The sequence below is a fragment of the Lepisosteus oculatus genome, chromosome 5 (assembly GCF_040954835.1).
Source record: "Lepisosteus oculatus isolate fLepOcu1 chromosome 5, fLepOcu1.hap2, whole genome shotgun sequence".
Lineage (NCBI taxonomy): Eukaryota > Metazoa > Chordata > Actinopteri > Semionotiformes > Lepisosteidae > Lepisosteus > Lepisosteus oculatus.
In genome coordinates this window covers 60,993,259-61,014,242 of record NC_090700.1, presented here as the reverse complement: position 1 = coordinate 61,014,242, position 20,984 = coordinate 60,993,259, and the positions used below count along the sequence as shown (strand labels likewise).

The window sequence follows — 20,984 nt, the reverse complement described above, 5'->3', positions numbered from 1 at the left end:
ATACGTGTTTTTATTTAATACAGTTTAAAACTGTAAATTATTAAGTGAGTTTCTTTATTAATTGGAGTAGTAGGATTGGGATTATAGTTTTTTTTCACAGAACTATAGAGGTGCACCAGACAGTTTAAACCATCCGAAAGTTTGCACTTCATTTAAAATGCTTTCTTACAGTACAGTTACTAAGTTGAAAATATTCAAAACAAAGCTGCTTTCTTGTAAGAATAGGACTACTGCTTAAGGATTTATCTTCATTTAAATTATTTACAAAACAGGTGTGTTTAGCAATTTAATATGTGAAAATTTGTGTAAAGTGGGGAGTACAGTTCATCACAATTTGTTTAGTGAACGTGTATGTGTTATTTTAAATGATTTCGTATTAAATTGTAAGTAATCTGTTGCTACAGTGTTTATGTTTTTATAGTATTACAGAAGTTATAATTCCACGTCTACTTTCTGTTATAATTATAGAATTAAATTAAGGGAATACATTGAAATTCATTAGAGATAAAAAGGTAAGTAAAAGTAAGGATCTCAAGGTATGTTGTCTGTAGACATTTTAAGGAGTTACAAGGAACCCCGTATTCAAAATCTTGAAGACGTGAAGACGTGTGTTTAGTGATTTCCAACACAGCTGTGCCAGCTTTAACAGAATTATCTTTGAACACATTTTTAGAAGGAAAAAGATTTGATGTTATATCTTATGGCATCCATTAAAAGCTGTTTTGATAGAAATGTTTAACTTTTAATAGAAGTACACCACAGTTTTGCACAATTGTCTTATTATAGTAGGTTATAGAAACACTTAATAAATTAATGTATGTAAACGTAAAAAAGATCAGCATCGTGAAACCACAACATCCTGATACACTGTTCGTGGCTCCTTATTAGCTAAGGTGTACAGTATATTTCAGGTGGGGAGCTGCGTCAGCTTGCGTAGGCTGCAAAGGAACAAGTAATAGCTTTATTCCATGCTGAAAAAAAGAAGAAAGAGAACACAACGTTTCGGCCGTGGAGCCTTCTTCAGGTGTGAGCAGTATATTTCATTACTGTGATTCCTTTTATTAACATAACTGAAGGAAGGCAAAAACAAACTGAAAACTAGGAAAATGTCTGTAGTGCATTTGCGCTTATTGGGAAGAGAACAATAATAAATCATTGAAACCACAGGAAAATTAGAATGGTTAAAATAAAAAAGGGGAAACAGAGAAACATCAGGTGGTTTTTAGTCTCTCATAGTATTATCAGATTTGAAACCTTGCTAAACGCAAACATAAGGAACAAACAAATTCATCGTTTAATTTGAATTATTTAAAAGCGATTAAAAGACACATTTGGACTTGTGTAGTTACAAAACGAGATTGAAAGGTTTTTTGGAAACGATATCGTAATACATCTGTATAGCTTAAGAAAAAAAGTAATTGTAATTATACACCTAGAACCCAAATTAACGCATTATTGAGCCGCCGTACCTGTTCCACTAGGCCTAAGTGCACCTCACAGTATAAGTCTCCAAGTGCTTTTCTCAGAGACAAAGTCGTGCGGTTTTTCCATGAGTCATTTTTGATACTTGGCCAGCTTATTATAAAATGAACAAACTCTTTTGCTGTCGGTAAACAAACTGAAGAGGAACTGAACAATGAGGGGAATGGATTGTAAACCCCCCATTAAAATGCCTTTCAGTAACATCGAAAGAATAAACACCGATTTCAAGCTCCCACTATCTCTGAAGGAGCGCCTTAAAAAGGGATGTTATAATGCTATAATTGTGTAAAACAATGACCACGGTGTACATTAAAGCCCAGAACCTCTCCACCTAACAAGTGGGTAATGTGACTGAAGTACTTTGTGAGTATGACGCCTTGGCGAGACATGCCACTGAATTCAGCCAGGCACGAAAAGTCCTTTCACACGCCTTGCCACTCTTCTCACTTTGCGCCTCTGAAGGCGCCCCTGTTCGGCACATGTGGGCTGCCAGACACAAAGGGCGCAGCACCGAGAGAGTTAAAAAAAAGTGTGGCAGTTTTCTTTGGTTCGCGTCGGAAGCTTCCCTTGTCTCGTTAGCATTACGGGATGTTCTTCCTTAATGAACTTGAGCTGATTACTGGGGGGCGGGGATGAGGTCTGTTTAATTTAAGCACACACACACACACAAGTTGTGTCGTTTTACTAACGATGGATTTTTTTAAGTGCCAAGACCTATGTGAGTTCCGTTTCACAGCTTCATCTTATAAAAGGTGAAAATATTAAATTATTCGCGTGGTAATGGCTTTTAAAAGACTAATAGAGTTATTTACCGAATGGACCTTTAAATCTGACCGCACGAAATCTCATTCTGCATTTTTAATATTCCAGGATACCTTTTTACGTTTTTGTTTTAGTGGTGGTTTGTTGGTGATCATGATGATGGCAGTAATAGTCTTCTTGTAAGATCAGGGTTCATACTCTATTTCTAGTTTTCAATGTTGATTAAAACTAACTTTTGATCAAATGCATTGATACATTTTTTTATTTATTGCAAACGCTTTTAATGAATCCAGGATGAGGTCAAAAAAGGTGTGAGGAAGCTTGCAAATGAAAGTCAGTAAACTTTTAAGTTTTAGGTATGCACATTTGTACAACTGCACAATTATTTGTGCATTTTTTCCATTTACAAATTCATTCGAAAAGGAACACTAGTCATTGTTTTTTCTCGTCATGCTTAAGATTTTAAACAGATGGACATGAGATCTTGAGCGATTTTACTTCCGCCACTTTCGCAGGGAAATGCGTAACGTTTTATGGAAAACTCTGTCATTGTCATTTCTAAAAAGGCGTAGCTGAGATTCTGAAACACCACAATTGTACGCTTTACAGGGGACAGTCTTCTTTTTGTCTTTGAATAGGACCTAATCTTTGAATACCTTGTTTTAAAGCTTTTCTTTTTATGCTTTGTAGAATATTGCTAATAAACGACACTCGTTAAGAATAAATGTGACGCACTCCACCTCATCAGCCCAGGATTCACACAGCAAATATTTTTAAATACATGTATCAAAAGAAGCGTTTTTTCCTTTCTTAAACAAGCTATTAGAAAATCAATGTTTTATTTGGGATGTGTGATCTGAGAAACTATGTGTGTTTTATATTCTTTCAGCTTGTACCTTTTCCTTTCTTTTAAAACATGCATTTATTTTCGTGTTTGTCTATATATAATAGATGCATGTTACACTCTTTCCATGTATCCATGAAAGCTCTTTTCAAGCCCACAGCCTTTCCAAGAAAAAAAAATGTATTGGACGTTACTGCCCGCGCAAGCAGCGTAGTGTCGGAGAGCTGTGTTCAGCGCGTTTCAAAATGGCTCCCTGAAAAAAGAAATATTGCAAAGCTATCAAGACAGCTGCTACTGCGGGGAGAAATTGGTAAGGAGGGAGCTAGTCGGAGAAAGAATGAGAGACCTGCTTAATCAGTAATTCATCCAAGGCCCAGAATTGGTTATATAAATAATCACATCGTTTACTATATTTATCTTAAATGTGTTTGGATTTTGTAAGTAAAAACTCATCTAATTTAACAGAGAGCTGTTTTTCTGGGTCTTGTAAAGATATTTGTCTTTTTTTCACTGTGGTGGGTTTTTGGCTAAATGTATTGACAACGACAGATCCCTTGGCTATTCTCAGTCCATTCACCCTTTATGCCCTTGCTAGGGGAGTGATCATTGCGTGTTAAAGTTCTCTATTTATTTGCCTAACCTCTAACACAAGGGTCAGCACCCACTGTGACCCCAACAGATTTTTTGACAGTGGTCCTTTACAGATATTGACTAGGGGGTTCATTGTTCCTGTTTACTTGAACTGGTTTTAGTAGTTGTCATCTGTACTGAAAACAAAAAGTAATAAAACAGTAGTGGATGAATGCAAATGTCTTAAGCAAACAATGCATTTTATACAGAACCATGCAGGCCTGATGCAAGGGTACCTCTACATCCAACAAAAGCAATAATGACTCGGAATAGAACCTTTTATCTTTTGTTTCCAACGAGCACAGGCATCATGGATTCCAAATGAGGGAATCAGCAGCAGTAGTAGCAGGAGTAGTGGAAGCAGTTGTAGAGGTAGTGGTGGTGGGAGTAGTAGCACGATCAGTGCCAAAATTAGTAACAGTGGGCTTGTAAAAATATGGCAAACATGTTTACAAGCAAATAACTCTTAATTTCAGGATGAGCAAACAACCGTACAGAAGGAGGAATTCGCTTTAATTTTAAAACAGAATTAAACAGCACTTTAGCAGTTATTAAAAATGAGATACCATTAGAATTCAAAGAGGTTCAGTAACAAACTGAATCCATAAATTCACACATTATTGAAGTGCTTAGATTCCTTCTTATGCCTTTCAGATGTACAAAACATATTGATACAATTTTAATCTGATTTTGTGAACAGAAAAGTGTAAAAACAACTTCAGCTGAAGTGAGACAGAGATTTGGAGGCTTTTAAATATGACAAATATTATTCAGTATAATAACAGTAGTGGCTGTACCAGTATATGTAAAATATGCTAGAAGCATTACATTCCTGTGAAGAAACATCTTAACAAAGGCACATTTGGACACAGTTAAGGTGTAATGTATACAAATTTACCTGTCTTCAAAAATATGCTTAGAAAGTAACATCTCAATTAAAAATACATTACTTATTTGAGTCAAACTGGCCACGGTTTTGTCAGGACAAACTAAACGTTTCTGTGTAAGCAAGGCTGTGTACAGAATTCTCTGTGCAACAAGGCAGGATTGAAGTATATTAGAGACACCGCAACAGACAACTATATGTATATCATTCAGCAATTTGTATTAAGATATTAACTACACAAAGCAGCCCAAATTTGATATTACAGTAATTTTAACTATAGTGCTGAATATGACCTAATTAAAATAAATCTATTATTCTAAGGAACTGTTGTAGTAGTGGCAAGTAAACATCTTTGTAGTAAAGCAGGACTCTCCCTCTTCAACATTGTCAGAAGAGGAAAAGCAATCTCAAAGCCCTCTGTTGGCTTTTGTAATGCTAAATACACAAATAGTTAATTCTGAAGAACCAGTACAAAAATAATATATCTTGACGCACAGTTTTTACGAAAATGCAAACAAAACACTCGTAGAATCGTTCGTTTTGATTAGAAGCTGTTGGGATTCCCATGATCCATACTGGTAAGACCACCAGTATCTTTATAATTGACAGCACATACAGTAGTTCGAACGTGTGCCTCACATCAGGACAGCTGTTTTCAATCAGATTAGCTCAAGCTACAGTATCAAGACGTTGCACTGAAGATGAGCGTCATTCCTGACACACGTGGCTTGCGGTACTTCTTCTACTTTCTTGATTCTTTCTTTATGTTGGTGAGTTTTAAATCCCCAGTCCAAGAGCAGTAGCAGTAATAAGCTCACTTAACATAAACGTAACGCAAATTATGTATCTATATTCACATGATTCACAGAGTTTTCATGTTCTTTTATTGTTGTGTTTATTTTAAGGGTCAGGCGTGTATTGACCTATCATAGTCCTAAGTATAAAACGATAAAGCAGCTTTAAGGTATTTTACACTGTAGACTAAAATGATGAAAGATTACTTTACTTCCTCACTCACCCCTTACTCTCTGTCTTGTAAATTTATGAATGTGATATTAAAATACATATCTCCAAAGCGTGTTTTACCAAATAAAAAAGGAGGGGAAAAATAAACATTAATTGTGAACACCCAGAAAACCGGGTCAATTTAATACATTTGTATAGTCTATTGTCAGGATCTCTGTACATTCATATTCTAATGTACTGAAGTGCATAGCTTCTCTTGTTCATTCAGTTTTAGCTAACAATCAGATTTAAAGAGACAGTCTCAACATGCGTGCACGGAACAGCCGATTTATATATTGATTCAGTTTTGATCATTTAACTCTTCAGATACAATACAAGCTACTTTAATTACATTTAAGTAATATATAAATAAGGCAGCATTTTATGTCTCTCTATATGACAAATTGTTAACTATTTCGCAGGGCATCTTAATTTTCGATTTGTTAGTAGCTCAACAGATAAAAATCAAAATATTGCATCATCTAGTATCAAGTAAGAATAATGTAAAAAAACATTGTAAGTACGTGATTATAACATAAAACCTTCTGACTCCTGAGCTTTGACCTAACACATTCGTCCAAAAGGAAAGAGCTGGTACTAATAATGATCGATTAAATGGATTACCGATTGATTGAATGTCGGCTCTTTTGCTTTTGTTGAAAAGGGGACATGTCCAAATACGTTCGATGACACAACGGATCTTGCGGGGTTACTGACTGAGTAGAAAGGGTGAGGTGCTTTGTGGAATGTCCATTGTGTCAGTAAGGCGATGCATTGTGACACGAGCTAATAGACCAAGTTCCGGAGTTCTGTCTCGGGTCAAAGTGTGACCAGACAAAATAGCAGCCGCCTATGACCTATGATATATGCAAAATTCGGACCAGACAGCGCTTGTCCAAAAAACAGCTTTCGTGTATTATAACATTTTTACAAACCCGGTTGTAACAGGAGATTAATCAAAACGATTTGTTACTCAAATAGTCGATAAGATGCTAGAGCAAACTATTAAACAGGTTTCCTACCTTTCTGCTGTCCACGGAGTCAAAGGATCTCATGATAAGGCGGATGAAACAACTACACAGACGAAGTGAAAATTAGCAGACAGCACGCTTCTCTTCTACAAGGAGAGCACAACTTTACACAACTCTCGGAGTTCTAAAGCCCCTAACTTTCATACAACTGTCATTTCCGCCGCTCTGTCTCGCACTTTCTCGGTCTCTCTCACTCTGTGAGTGAAAACAAAATAATTCGATATTGTTGTCATGAGGTATCGATCAGGTTATAAAACCTCCAAGGTCTCTGGTGTTTCAAAGTGTAGAGGGGTCCACCACATTGAGAATACATTTGCAGAACAGGACAATTTGAGTGCTTTAAGCAGCAGAACCAGTGTGGTGAAGTTTGGAGTCAGGCTGCAAAACGGTGCCAAGTACAGGACTGGAATAAAGACCAATTGTTAACGCGAAACAAAAGGGGCTGTAATGGGAGCGAGTTCAGCTCGCAGACACACTGAGCAACTTGGAACTCCAGACACTCGTCAAAAAACAAGCTTAAACCAGCTGTCTCCACTAAAATACCATTCCCAGAACCTCTCGTCTTTTTTCCACACACATTAGCCTTCATACGTATTTTTAATTGTTTCTTTTTTTCAAACCCGAAGAGTCAGACAAAAACCTAATTTCTATGTCAAGGTAACAGCTTCTAACATGCTCGTGCATGTTTTCACTTGGTAATTTAATCGTTTTGCTACTTGAATGTGTGGAATTATTTTGCTTCGAATTCTAAGTACTGTCATTTTAAGGGTAGTTTGCGTGGATGTTTTGTCAATGTAATTGGGCCCCCAGTATTTCTAGACATTTGCTAAACATGAATATATCTAGAAAGCAAAACCATGTAAAATTAAAAACGTCGTTCAGGAGGTGTGCATAGGGGATTAAGAACTGCAGTCTTGAAAGCACCGAAAAGAAAACTGAAAATATCTATTGAAGAGTGTATCGACTGCAAATTATATGGATTTATTTTTATTTTTCTCCTTTAAAATTCCACCGCAGTCAACCCTAAAGCCGCGGGAGTACTTCTTGTGTCAGTACAGTTTCTCACAGACTTGAGTTGCGGACTGGATTCAATTCACGTCCTGAGTCTGTTCCCCCCATTGCTGCTATTCAATAGTTAATTAAACCTTAATGGCAGCTGGCGATGAGGTCATTGAAGCCAGTCTTTCTCACACATTTTCATGCAAATCCATTAAACTCTAAACAAATTTAAATAAAACATCTTTGTACTCCTACTGTCTAGGGTTGTCCTTGTTTTTCTTCGGGCACAGAAATTCCTTGTCTAGAACAGCAGTTAACTTTAAAGTGTATTTCATGCTTGTAGACAACAGGTACACTGTCTGATTTTGGACTTTAATCCACAGCTCAATCGTCTGTTTTTGTGGTTCGTTAAAGTTAATCCAATAATAAAAAAAGGAACAAATAACTATGCAACCTATCGCTTACAATATCAGATAGTATATGTGATATACTGCATGAAATAAAATAAATTAAAAACAGAAAATAGATTGTGCTTAACATATTTTACAGATGCTTATTTCAAAGACAATGAAATGATTTTACAGATCTAAGAACAAGAGTTCTAAATTAAACGCAACACTTGTAAGAACAAGTTACAGCATGAACCTTTGTCTGAAGGGACTCAAGGTTAGGGCAGTGATGATTTCCCAGTATAAACTACTAGGAACTCCTCAGGTCTACTGAAATATTGGCCGAGGGATTGTACTGTATGTGGCAGGATTATTTATTATCACATCAGCCTTTTTTTCCTTTTATCAATTACGAGTTATTAAAACAGATTCATATGCATTCAGAGTGGTGCAAAGACATTAGTTCTTTGCTTGCCATGTTCCCCTTTCTTGACATAAATGTGTCTTTGCTTTATCTTGTGTATTTAAATTGGTCTCATGTCTCCAGCCTTATGCCACCCCCATCCTTGCCACTTCATCTCTTCCTTCTTGCCATCCTCTCTCACTTGCTCAATCACTTCTTCCTTACTGTCTGCAAGTTCTTCCCTTCCTCCTATCCTCAACACAGGCTTTCCAGAACCTGCTTCTTACGATCCTAGTGTCTGTTGGTTTTCATTCTCATTTGCTTATTAACTGACCCCTTGACTGAACCAACTGTATGAATGATGAGACACCTTTAATTATCTTGAGCTCCTACAAAAATGGCAGTTATGTTCTGTATGGTTAAATAAACCATCATTGCGTACTTCCTCCCTCTTTAAATCCATCCCATCCTTCAATTGTGTTCCTTATTTTTTTTGTTCCACTCTCAGATTTTGATTTTGAGTTGTTTTCACTGTTAGATTCCACTAGAATGTTGGTCCTCCCTCCTTCAGTTCTTCTCTCAGCACCTCTTAAAATCTGTCCCATCTCCAGTACATGAGTATCGTCATTCTTCTTATACAAATGAAGTCTTTACTCCCTTACATTTCCTTGAAGCATCATATAGTTCATATTGATTGGATTCAGTAACATACTATACTTTCTGGAATCTGCTTTGTAGTGATTTTAGCTAGGGTTTCAATTGTTTCTAATAAAACTCTTAAAAATAAAAGTGTAATCTTCTAGGGGCACTAAAACAAAAAGTGACAAATCTACTATTCTTAATATATAAATCCCTAAATTTAACATTGTTTCTAATTCAGTGACAGTGGCCTGCCACTATGGAACCAGGAATGATAGTTTTACTTTCTTAATAGATGCAAGTGTTCTACCTGTTTCATACAGGAATTGCCTGATGGCACACCTGAAACACCTTGCGAAACATCTACACCGACACTGAGCCATATGGGTTTTTGAAAGGAAGAAACCATTGCTTTGTTTGTGTTTAACCAAGAGGGACAGTCTTGATTAGCCCTCAGTCTTTTTAAGTGGTAAGTAGGGGTTTATCTTATAGTTCATTTGGGAACTCCTTTCTCACAAAAAACTCATTGGTATGAAATTGGCTTTCCTGTTAAATTTAATTGAAGATTATTAAGTTCCAAGGGGAGGATACCAATCTCTGGCCATGAAGCTGTGGTTTTACAGAAAAAATCACTTCAGAACCCACCTTGTTATTTGGTGGATCATGGCTTTTCTGTTGTCATCCAAATCTCATATTTTGTTGTTTAGATTTTTTAATATTTTGGCTACCTTGCAATTGTTTGTGTAGCAATATTTTTACACTGTTCCATTACATTTTTAGTATTTTGGTCTGTGATCATTTGTTATTTACTGATTATGTGAATCTAAGTGAGTAAAAATAATGTAAGTAAAAACAATGTAATTTTAAGAAACATAAGTCATAACACGCAATGTGAGCTCTTTAGTGTCAAAGGCATCATATGATTGTTCTTCATATCCAGAATTATGTCTATCAGTAGTAAATGTGTGTTAGGGTTTAATTTTAAAAGCAGTTCATAAAACCTGTCTGTGTTATTGAACATATTCTATTTTAGCGTCAGTTATACAGTTTGAAGAAACTTTGGCTGTAGAGTTAAACGACTTCAGTAGTATAACAGCGTCCATTAAGCTTCTTTAATTATCATTTTTGTTGCAGTGATTTCCTTTATACTTTTATTTTCTGCTATGTAATTCATTCATACAAGTAGTGAATAGTTATAATGTTAATAATTTGTAGTATTAGTTTGAAAACGGATTTGTTTTTTACTGCCCCCAGAGAATTCCTCAAGTATTGGAAATCTCTTATAAGTCTTAGAGCTGAGTTCCTTCATGATAATATAGGGTTGGTGAGTAAATCCTTTTGCCACCTTAAGAAATCCCCATTAAACCTATAAACTATTGAACTATTGTCTGAGGTTTAAGAAGTGATAAGAGGTGATAAACGGATTGTAGATTTAGTGTGTTGGAAAACTCTGAGCAATCCCAGGATGGGACTCCGCTGTTAGAATGACGAGTCTCTATATAGAATATATATGTAGCTATATCCTGAAAGAAACAACGACAAATCTTTATACGTGGACAAAAGAGATGTATAATAAGTGAAACAATCACATGCTGGGACAAAGACTTCAGAAAAAAAACAATATCGAAAAACGTTATATCCTTTTTTATCCATAAAAGACACAGATTATTTTTAATTAGTAAACAAAACCTCTATTCTTCAAACCTAACGTGAATACTTCCGCTTGGCAATATATGAATGCATTATTCTTCATTGCTATTTTTAAAAGGCCTTTGCTACTAATGTACATTTTTGACAATACATTTTGTTTGACTGTTAATGCACTGTATGTAATGCAAAAGAAATGTGTTAAAACCATGTATGTTTTTAAATCTATAATGCACTTTAACAGAGGATTAGCGAGGAGTGGTCGCAGTCTTACACACGGCAACGTGACAGAGGCCGGAAGGAAAAGCATAAAGGCAAAGTATGGCATCTGAATAATCCGTTTTGTTGTAGCATTTCGATTATATCTGATTTCGTTTTCTTTTCTGCGTGGATGCTTTTTTTACCACTTCCAAAGAATGCATTCCGTTCAACTGCTTTCATATCGAATGAATTGTAATCCTGTACTAAATGTTCGATATTTTCTTTCCCTATAACACCATCAGAATCATTTGATTCTATGACCTGGGTGTAGCATTAAAGATCCCCTGTACTGCAGGGTACGTTTTTAATCAGAGATTCCACCGTCGAGTGTTTCACACCCCTGGGATTGCAGCATCGAGGTGTACGGTGCTACTCCGGGTTTAACAAGAACCCAACTGAAACACGAGGATATTGCGGTTAATACATCCAAATAAAATAAGTTAATAAGGTGGATAGAATAAAATAACTGTTTTGTTTCTTCAACATTTCGATCGAAAGCAAAAAAAAGAGCCTGGACGATAGGAGAGATGAATCGTTGCTCTAGGTAGTAAAACTGACGTCAGGTTTCGTTGTGATGTTGGGAACTGTCCAAGGTACTGAGGAATGCTGTAAGCGTTGTGTGGCTTGCTGATCGAGTAAGGACAACTACTTACTTACAGTATCTCAATTAGATCTACTTTGACTATAATGAATAGCCCATGTTGCTTGTTTTATTTTAACTGGGTTTTGGTTCTGTAGCTCAAAGCGGCTGTGGCAGCATTCCAGAAGACATTAACCACGCAGAAAAACAAGGTGAAGTCAGCTAATCTGGAGTATTGATTTCTATTCTAATATGCATTTCGTTCTGTAAAAGAATATAGGTGGAATGTACAGGTTGCAGATTTCAAGACCAAAACTAGATGTATAATAATATAGCTGCTAGTGAATTTTCACGCGAAGAATAAATCGTCAGCAACCACTCCAGACAGTCCAGTGCGTTTTTTTTCTTTTATTCACTTAATAATGTGTTTGTCTTTCACATCACAGCATCATGGCCTTGTTCCTTTTAAACATAATAAAAACATTGTTCATTTTTTAACATAAATCGTTTAGGGGCATTCTGTGGAGATTTTAGTTGATAAAAAGTATCTGCACCTTTTCATGCTTTTCATTCAGGGGTTTTAACACAGAAAAGAACAAGATATTATTTCCCATTATGTGAAAATAGTTTATTCTCCCACAATCATTTGATTTACTCTGTATTTTATTATCACATATTATTTCTCTCATGTCTTTCTAAATTCCAAGCTCCATTATGAACAGACATTTAAAAACATTATATGGAGAATCATGATTGTATTTTATAAAAGATCTCTAGGATTAAGTAGATCTTTCAGATATTGCACAATCCTATCAGTTTTCAACATCAAGTTTTGCTAACAGCCAGTTTATATCTTACAGACACAAGCATATATGTAGTCACTATTCAGTTAATTAAATGAAGCCTAGGATTACAGTACAAAATTAATTTACACTACATTATTTTAGAAGTGCTCAAGATCTGTTTATTTAAATTCATATTATTATTCTAAAGGGTGCAATTGAAAATTCATGTAAACTCTACACTCATTAAGGCACAATTTTCTACAAAGCTCCAAAGAGGAGTGTTACATTGAAAACATCTGTATTCTGAAGACAGAGACATTTTACTGCCTCACACTCTCATTAATTCGTTTTCTCACACTGGTGATTGTCACTGCTCTTTTTAGTTATTGAACAAACATACACATAGTGACCAAATGCAGTTCAGTATATTGAGTGATTGTTTACCTATGCTAGCATCACATATGTCAACTATATTGCATACAAGTTCATAATGAAAAATTACTATTAACAACTGAGACATATATTGTTTGGCTTTCATATTGCAAAATGAATGAGTTAGTGTCTCTCAATTCAGGGGTGTGTCTGATTCTCAGTCCCTTGTTGGAGGAATTAAAGGATCATAAGAACATGAGAAAGGTGACATTAAACAGGAGGCCATTCTGACATCACAGCCTATTTTATAGCTGGTGGGTAATAGATTTGAGAATCTCATCCAGTCATTTCCTGAAAGATGTCATTTTTAAACAAGCCTAAAAAAACACTGGGTAGCTTGTTCTATACTCCCACATCCTTGAATTGGGGGTCCTTGAAGATTTTATTTAGCAAGAAGTTTAAAAAAAAACAGAATAGACAATTCTTGACAACTCAAACCAATCTGGCCAGCTGACCTTACAGAACTGAACAATGTTTGTTTTGTTTTTTACAGTTCATGACTTTAAAATACACTGATTCTTTTATCTATACATCTGTTTGTTCTGCGATAACACACATATTGGGATGAAGGACATATCATCATTTTTCAACGGCTCACTTGTGAAAATGTTGAGGCTCTGGTTTGCTCTTTGATTGTCTCCCAGTGCATTAATGTCTTTGTGGGCCTTGACGTCCATGATTCTGAGGCTTTATCCTGTGGAAAGCAATGAACTGCAAAGTTCACCCAGACTTGTCCATTGTCTGGATGTAATTATACCCAGCAAGCTTGCACATGCTCTTCTGGAGTCCTGGGGTGTGTGCCAGTCTCACTCTGGGTAATCACATGGTGAAGTAGATGACACAAAGTGGGGTCTCTCATTCCCCAGATCGGCATCAACATCCGGAGTCCACAGCAGGACCTGAGGAGACAAGAAAGGGAACAGAACATGAGACTCCACAGCTTAAGATGACTAATGACCTAAAACCGATGGCAACCTATAATCAAACCCAGCCCCCATCTCAGGAGGTTTTACATGCAGTTAAATATTGTCGGGTTAAGACCAGACACAACAATGTCTCTTTTCCTTTTTTCTTTTCTCTTTTAAATTCTATTTCTGTTTGTTCACTACACCAGTGTGTCAATAACCCACTGGCACCATGGGCATCAGACAGTGTACATGGGTATTCTTCATCTGTGCAGCCAGACATTTTGGTTGCTGTACTAATGGCACATTCCCTCTTGTGATCTTTGCAGGCCCTCTAAATTAGCAGCTTCTAGCTCACAGCACTGTCTGCTAATGAAATCATCAAGGTAGTCTGTCGTTTTCACACATGAATGGCCTAGCAGGTATTTCCAACAGACAAGAGGTGCTGCTCTGGCTTGCTTGCTCTTTCTCCATTCACAGCTCTACCCTCAGGGAGCTTGATACAGAGAGAGCAGGAGAGAGGCAGGCTGGTAGCTTAACCCTTTATTGCACTGAAAATAATGCAGGTATTGCCATTTTGGCCTTTGTTTTACAGTGTGTGATCAAGTGCTTCTGCACTGTGATGCAAAAGTAAAAATACAAAAAAGTGATCTAGAAAAAGAATTTCTTGGTGACATTAGATCAAATGTTCCCTATATTATTTTTCAGTTTGTTTTTTTTTTTGTTTCAATGTGTCTCTCTGCCTTAATCATAACACTGATCCTGTCCTGTCTCCCTCCTTCTAAACAAATGTCTTCTGGTCTCAGTGTGTGAGCAGAGCTTCCAAACATCTGATCATCCCATCAGAATAAGTTCTCAGGATGTGAGCAATGCACAGATAATCCATTCGTTTACCCCTCATTCACATAGTAAGCACCTAGTTAGCTTGAAATTGAAAGCAGCGAAAGCTAACGCATTGTCTAACACAGTTAAAGCATTTAACAGGAGTTATAAAAATGTTCCTTTCTCCAATTCTTTTAGCCATTTTGACATAAAAAGAAATTATTCCCTCATGACTATTTAACTCAAGTGTATTTTAACTGAAATCTCCCGAAAACAGCACATTTTATGATTAAAGACACTGAACAAAAAAAAAGAGGGAAATAATTTTCATATTAAATACAAGTCACTGCTCTGGACAGGGGTAAAGTGATAACGGAGTACTTCTCTACCATGCACAGTCCAGATGTATTTAATCTACACCAGCAGTGCAGTTTTGATTATAATAAGATATGAAGTGTACAGTGGCTTTCCTCACAGTTCAAGATGCACTAGTTTAACTCTTTGAGGCTTACAGCAGAAAACAAGATAATGAACTAATTCACAGCCGGAGTAATGTGTTTTGTTCATTTATCGTAATGATCCCCATTTTTAAGGGGTTGTGCATGGCCAGCACCCAAGCATAGTGAAATATCAGACGTGTGACTAGTAAACATAAGTGCTCCAGAGGGATCTCTGCTCAGCTTGCCATTCCATGTGAGATAGTTTAGAAATAAAAGCTCATGGTTAGAAAATTCTACTAGTATTTCTCACACACTGACACACACAATACTGTTAATGTAACAAAAAGAAAGCATGCAAAGTAAAGCTGGGTGGGGGGGGTTCAAATTAAGATTTAAGGGAACCAGACCGACACAAAGCTTTTTTTCCCTTCTGTTTTTTTAATAAGGCCCTCCTTCTTCTACCATCTCTCATTCAAGCTCGGAGCTCATCAATGTCTGATGCCGTTGCAAGCCTGTCCATCAGCCTTAGCCACCCTGGCGGACTGTGGTCAGGGAGCTTTGCCTCCTGTGGCATGAGCAGACAAAAATTAAAGCAGAATTTAATGAGAGACAGAAAGAGACTCTACCCCCCCCCACACACACACACACACACACACACTCCCATTCCCTCTCACCAACCCCCACTCCTACTCTCCATCCCTCTTACTATGCCAAAGCTGAAAATCCTCCATTAATTTGTAACACACCTCACGCCTTCTAAAGATGTACAACACCCCTACCATCTGCTCCTCCTTGATTCCAGATAGCTTTAGAGAGATTTCCCACCTCAGCACACAGGGCTATGCCCCAGACAGGGCTGACACAAACACACTGTGCAGTGCTTGCTGAGGGCCAACCCAGCAAAGCACATTACAGTTTACTGTTCCCAGACATAATGTGACAATGAAGCCATTCTCTGTACTACCAGTCTGCTCTAAGGTTATGCCTGTAGGGTGGCCCATAACTTTATTCATCAGCTTGGATGTAGCTTTAAAACTCAAATGCTTACAATGCTTAATCTTGGCTGTGATTTGCACATTGCTGATGAGGTAAGAAGTGGCAGAAAAATACAGCATGGATGAAGTGCAGATTACTTAAGGCAATCTGTGATGGGCTTTTGTGTTTATTTCAAACTTTTTTGAATGTAAACAGCGGCAGAAAAACAGCACAGAAGCCCATGTTATTGCTAGTATGTGTCATCTAATAAGATATATTTTCATATCTAGCATGATCTGAATGATTTTAGTATTGCATCCGTTTTCATGACATAAAATTCAATAAAAAAAATCTGAGCAACTGAAAAAATCTGAAAAACACAAATAAAAAAAAACAATTTGCCGACTTTGTTATAAAACAAAGAGTTGGGCCTTAGGTGAATAAAGCTAATGATGAAAGTTATGGAGACTCAAATAATCCTAATTTAAATCATGTTTTTCATCATACCGAGACAACTTCTTGTAATCTAAAAAATCTGCAACAATACAGGCTCAAATGAAAACTCATAGCCTTGAACAATCACATGTACGCTGACTTAAGCAGCAGCTCTTTGCAAATCTGTGAAATTGAGAATGATTTTGTTTCTGTTCGCAGTCATTCCCCATTATTTCTAGACTGGTTAATCCACTGCTATCACGTAGCTAGTATTTTCATTAAAAAGACCTCACATACACACTGCATGTTCCTCTAAGATGCTATCTGCAATAATATTGTAAAGTCAGCGTAAATCTCAAAAGATATAATTTAACCTTAAACCTATTTACAATCAGCAGTGATTCAAATCTCACATTTCATTTTGCTGCCTTTTGCTACTTTTACAACTAATAAAGATCTTTCTCTCTCAGTTTGGTATTCATGTACTAAAAGAGTTTCCTCGCACCATCACCCATTTCACACAAGCATATAGAGAGAAGTTTCTGGACAATTTAATCCCTCCAGGGGACTTGGCAGGACCCTTTCTCTGACAATTTTCACCCTTTCCCTCTCTCCTGCCCCCTCTCTTTTTCTCTGGGTCCTCAATGCAGGATTTATTTCTTTTTTATGTACTCTGATATCTTTTTCTCCACCCACCCCCCCACTCCACCCCAGCCAAAACCTTTCAGACAGCATGCAGCTTATGGAAATCATTTGCCTTTTCTTCTCTGTCTTGGTCCCCAGACCTTAAACTTGAATGAGACCTCAAGCAAAAAAAAAAACACAGACAGTTCCCCCCTCCGCCCCCTGCCCCCTGCCCCCTGCCCCCTGCCCCCACCACCTCCCTTATCCTCCCTTGGTCAAACTCTTAGCACAATTACACCACCTTCAGTTTGTATCAAGACTGAAAACTACACTGGTTCAGCGATTACCAGCATCAGCAAACAGCAAAACTGGCTTTGTTTGTCTGCCTCTCAGCTGAAAGCTCCCCCTGCAGTCATTTCCTTTTGGAAAAACGCTACATCCGACATCGGGTGGGGACATGAACACACTGAAAAATACTTTGCACGACATTTTCGAAGTCTGGCTCAGCGCTGCCCTGTGAAGTGTTCAGGGATTGGAGAAGCCGGGGCCCAGGAGAATGAGATTGTGCAAGAAGTGAGAGAGGGAGGCACAGGCTCTGGAGGAGTGTCTGGGGGAGGGTGGGGGTGACGGGAGCGCTGAGAGACTGAGAGAGCCAGAGTGAGTCTGAAAAGGGCCCGTCAGACACATTGTTCCTGCCTGAAAGTGGACTTTCTGCGCTTCTGCTAGAGGTGCTGTGTGTGCTGGGGGGAGGCAGGTGGGGGGGTAAGTGGAGAATGGGGATGTGATGGGACCTGTTTACTAAAGTCATGGCGAGGAAGGGGGCGGGAGGGGGGGGCGGCTGGCGAATATGAAGTGTTCCCTGAGAGCTGACATTCCCAGGCTCCGAGCCGCTTGCTGCGTGCTTGTGCCTGGTTGCAGGGGGACCAGCCCGACTTGTCTCAGACACTTTGACAGGCCAGCCTTTTCACCAGCACATTGCTGAGCCAGCCAGCTTCTCTCCCCTAGCAACACCACTGAGTGAGAGGGCTCATCCAGCCCTAGGAGGACACGGGGGGCCTGCTGTACAGGCCTGCACTGGGGGAGGGTGCAGAAGGAAGCTAAGATGAAGAAGTTTAAACATGGAGGGCCAAACAAGTGAGCGTTTTTACAGGGGCATCCCAAAATCTTGTGTATACCTAAAAGGTCACCAAACATTATGAACACACTGAGTGTAAAAAGTGAAAGGCAGTCCTGTATATCTGATACAGCAATAGAGAGATACACAGAAAATGTGAAAAGGTGACAATACTATTTAAACACTTTAAAATACACTGCCTGTAGTGTCCTGATACAATGTTAGAAATTCAAAAGTGTAGTGCCTGCATTATAATTGATTTTCCCCATATTATTTGATATCTGTAGCATATTTACCCATTCAGTGCTTCTTAAAACTGGCTTTTCATGGAGCCAAACTGAATATATTAGAGTTCATCTGGGGCTAAATTCATTTACAGGTGTTCGCTTTTTAATGAGAATACCAAGAATAATGTATTTGTTCGAATTGGCTGCTATTTAGTACTGTGTGCTAATTAATTCAAGCACTGAGCAGAAGCTGTTAATTGTCGAAAAAAGACAAAGCTACAAAAATATCATAGTGAAGCATTGGGGGGGGTTCAAATTTAAAAGTGTAATCTTTGTGAGATTTTTTTTTAGTCTAAATGATCATATAAGGCTTTTCCCCCCTGCCAAAAAGTTTCCTGCTCAAAATACAGAACTGCATTTCCCCAAGTTGCAACTTCACTCAACAATTCAGGACAGACCAAATGGCACAGTGTTTATCATTATCTGTTACAAATATGATCTCAAAGATAAATCAAATGAACTAAGGGATTTACACTGCTTTCTGACACAAAACATAATCTTAAAGATTAAAATTGATTATTAAAATTATTGACAACCAGTTTGGGAACAACTTGATACAGACAGAGAGAGAATAACTGAGAAAAAAGCATATTCAGGAGTTACTCGGTTACAGTATAGATCATGTCTCCCTTCTGTCTTCACTTTGAGGCAGATGCCTTTGGTCTAAGAGTTACTGACATATCTAACATTTACAACATAATGGCCACCAGCATGTAACAAACTTTATCCAAAAAATCAGAATCAATTTTGTCAACATGGTGTGATTGTTTGCCAGCCTCTTCAACCCCTTAAAATCATTTCTGAGGTTCAGGCATGCTGGTTAAGACTCTTCTGTTTTGGAAAAGTCACCATACTGAAATTCGTTTCGAGATGGAGTACATTCCACTGCTAGCTAAAAAGCAGTTTTTTTCAGTTTTTTGACATTATTATTAAAGTGTGTGACAACATGTATGCATATACAGTGTATATATAGCAAATGAAATGCAACATCATTGCCATGTAATGTCTTGAGAACTACACATAACATTTGAGACACTTTCCCTGTTAAAGGACTTTTCTCCTCTCATTCCTCAGTTTATAGCCTTGATCACTCATCCTTCCCTCACATTTGGCATAAAAAAGTAATTGGTATTTAATTTATTTCCCTCTTTTAGGATTTATAAAATGTCAGAGGTCTCTCCTAATTTCTGCAGCTTTATTATGAAGTAACACGCTAGAGAGCTTCTTAATCGGCTACCAATCAAATTACTCAAAGGTCTCTGCATGGCAGTCCTCAAGAAGAAAAAATAATAATAAATTAATCATAGAAAATATTTAATAAAATCCATAGGAGGGCTCACAGGAGAAAGTAGGACCCCATTAAAGTTCTTCAAAATCCATCACTCCTTTTTCAGGTCATGGATAAAATTCATTTGCCTTCTACCCAACCACCAGAAAAAATATATTTTTTTTAAGAGAAAATTGAGATTTGGATATTACCTAATTCTCTCTAACCTCTATCCCAGGCTGATGGTACTGAGAGTTAAAACGTCTTCATGTGTTTCTTACTCATCTATGCAAAGCTGTGGAATAGAAGCATTTTTTCATTTCTTTCCCTTAAGATACTTACACAGGATAGGAGGGAAACTGATTGGTTTTAGACACGACCGCATTAGATCAGATCAGACTCGTTTTGACCTACATTTCAAATCAACCAATACATCAGATTTAAGGCTATGACATTGTTTTTAAAAATGGCAACAGTTAATGGCCACAATAAAGGGGTTCCTCATAATTCATAGTTTCTGGGGTGATTTTTAAGGGACGCAATTTGAATAACTTGTTTCAAAACATGTTGGTTTCCGTTTCTGACACATACTCGATGCATAAAGAGTTATATTACTGAACAAATCTTACAAATCTTTTTTTTCATTATGAGAATGCTTTTAAATTATTATATTTTAACCTTTGTCAGTACAATTTCAGTAATATCGTAGTCTCTTTCAGGGGAAAATACAAGTTACCTTTCGTTGTCTCGTTTCATTACGTTAACTATAATGATAATCCTCGAGTACGCAGTTGCAAGACATTAATTGCCTTTAATTAAAAGTGTTTGAATATCGATCTTTTAATCCGTCTATGAGCTAAGCCTGTAGGTATGTTGACCGCATCAGATAACCGCAATCTACTGTCACTCTACGCTATTTTACAGCGGAACCACAAAACACACCCCATTTCCCTTCAAAGCCACATTAAAGACCCAACGCAAACAGATAAATGGAATAAAATACATTTTAGAAAGTATATTTTAGAAGGTAATGGTATTTTTGTGGAGGTTAGTACAATTATTATTGTTTGTCAACTTGCCTAGATTTTTTAATGACTTGTCACAAATGGCGCCCAAGGGTGTTGTTTTTTTTAACATTTTTCTCAGTATTTATTTCTTTTGGCCGTTTTAGATAGGCGTGACCTATGTATAATCAACGGTCATTTGTTTTTAGGGAACGAAATATAATGGCCTGGATATGTTAGGAGTTAAAAGGCAAAGGTTGTTTGCGGCAATTAAAGCCGTCACCCCCCTTAAGAGCGACCGTGTGGACGGAGGAGTTAACGCGCTCCAAACCGAGG

General features: G+C 37.4%; 2 long non-coding RNA genes across 3 annotated transcripts in view; both read right to left on the bottom strand.

The window, feature by feature from the left end:
• The window catches only part of LOC107076921 (uncharacterized), a 54,307-nt gene extending 47,293 nt beyond the window's left edge, over window positions 1-7,014 (bottom strand). Inside the window, exon 1 of the long non-coding RNA XR_001478049.2 lies at window positions 6,632-7,014. This is a non-coding gene — a long non-coding RNA (uncharacterized lncRNA). The remainder of the gene's footprint in view (window positions 1-6,631) is intronic.
• Window positions 7,015-11,951: 4,937 nt separating this feature from the next.
• The window catches only part of LOC107076958 (uncharacterized), a 44,557-nt gene continuing 35,524 nt past the window's right edge, over window positions 11,952-20,984 (bottom strand). For both annotated transcript variants that reach the window (XR_001478076.2, XR_001478075.2), the window contains one exon: window positions 11,952-13,674. This is a non-coding gene — a long non-coding RNA (uncharacterized lncRNA). The remainder of the gene's footprint in view (window positions 13,675-20,984) is intronic.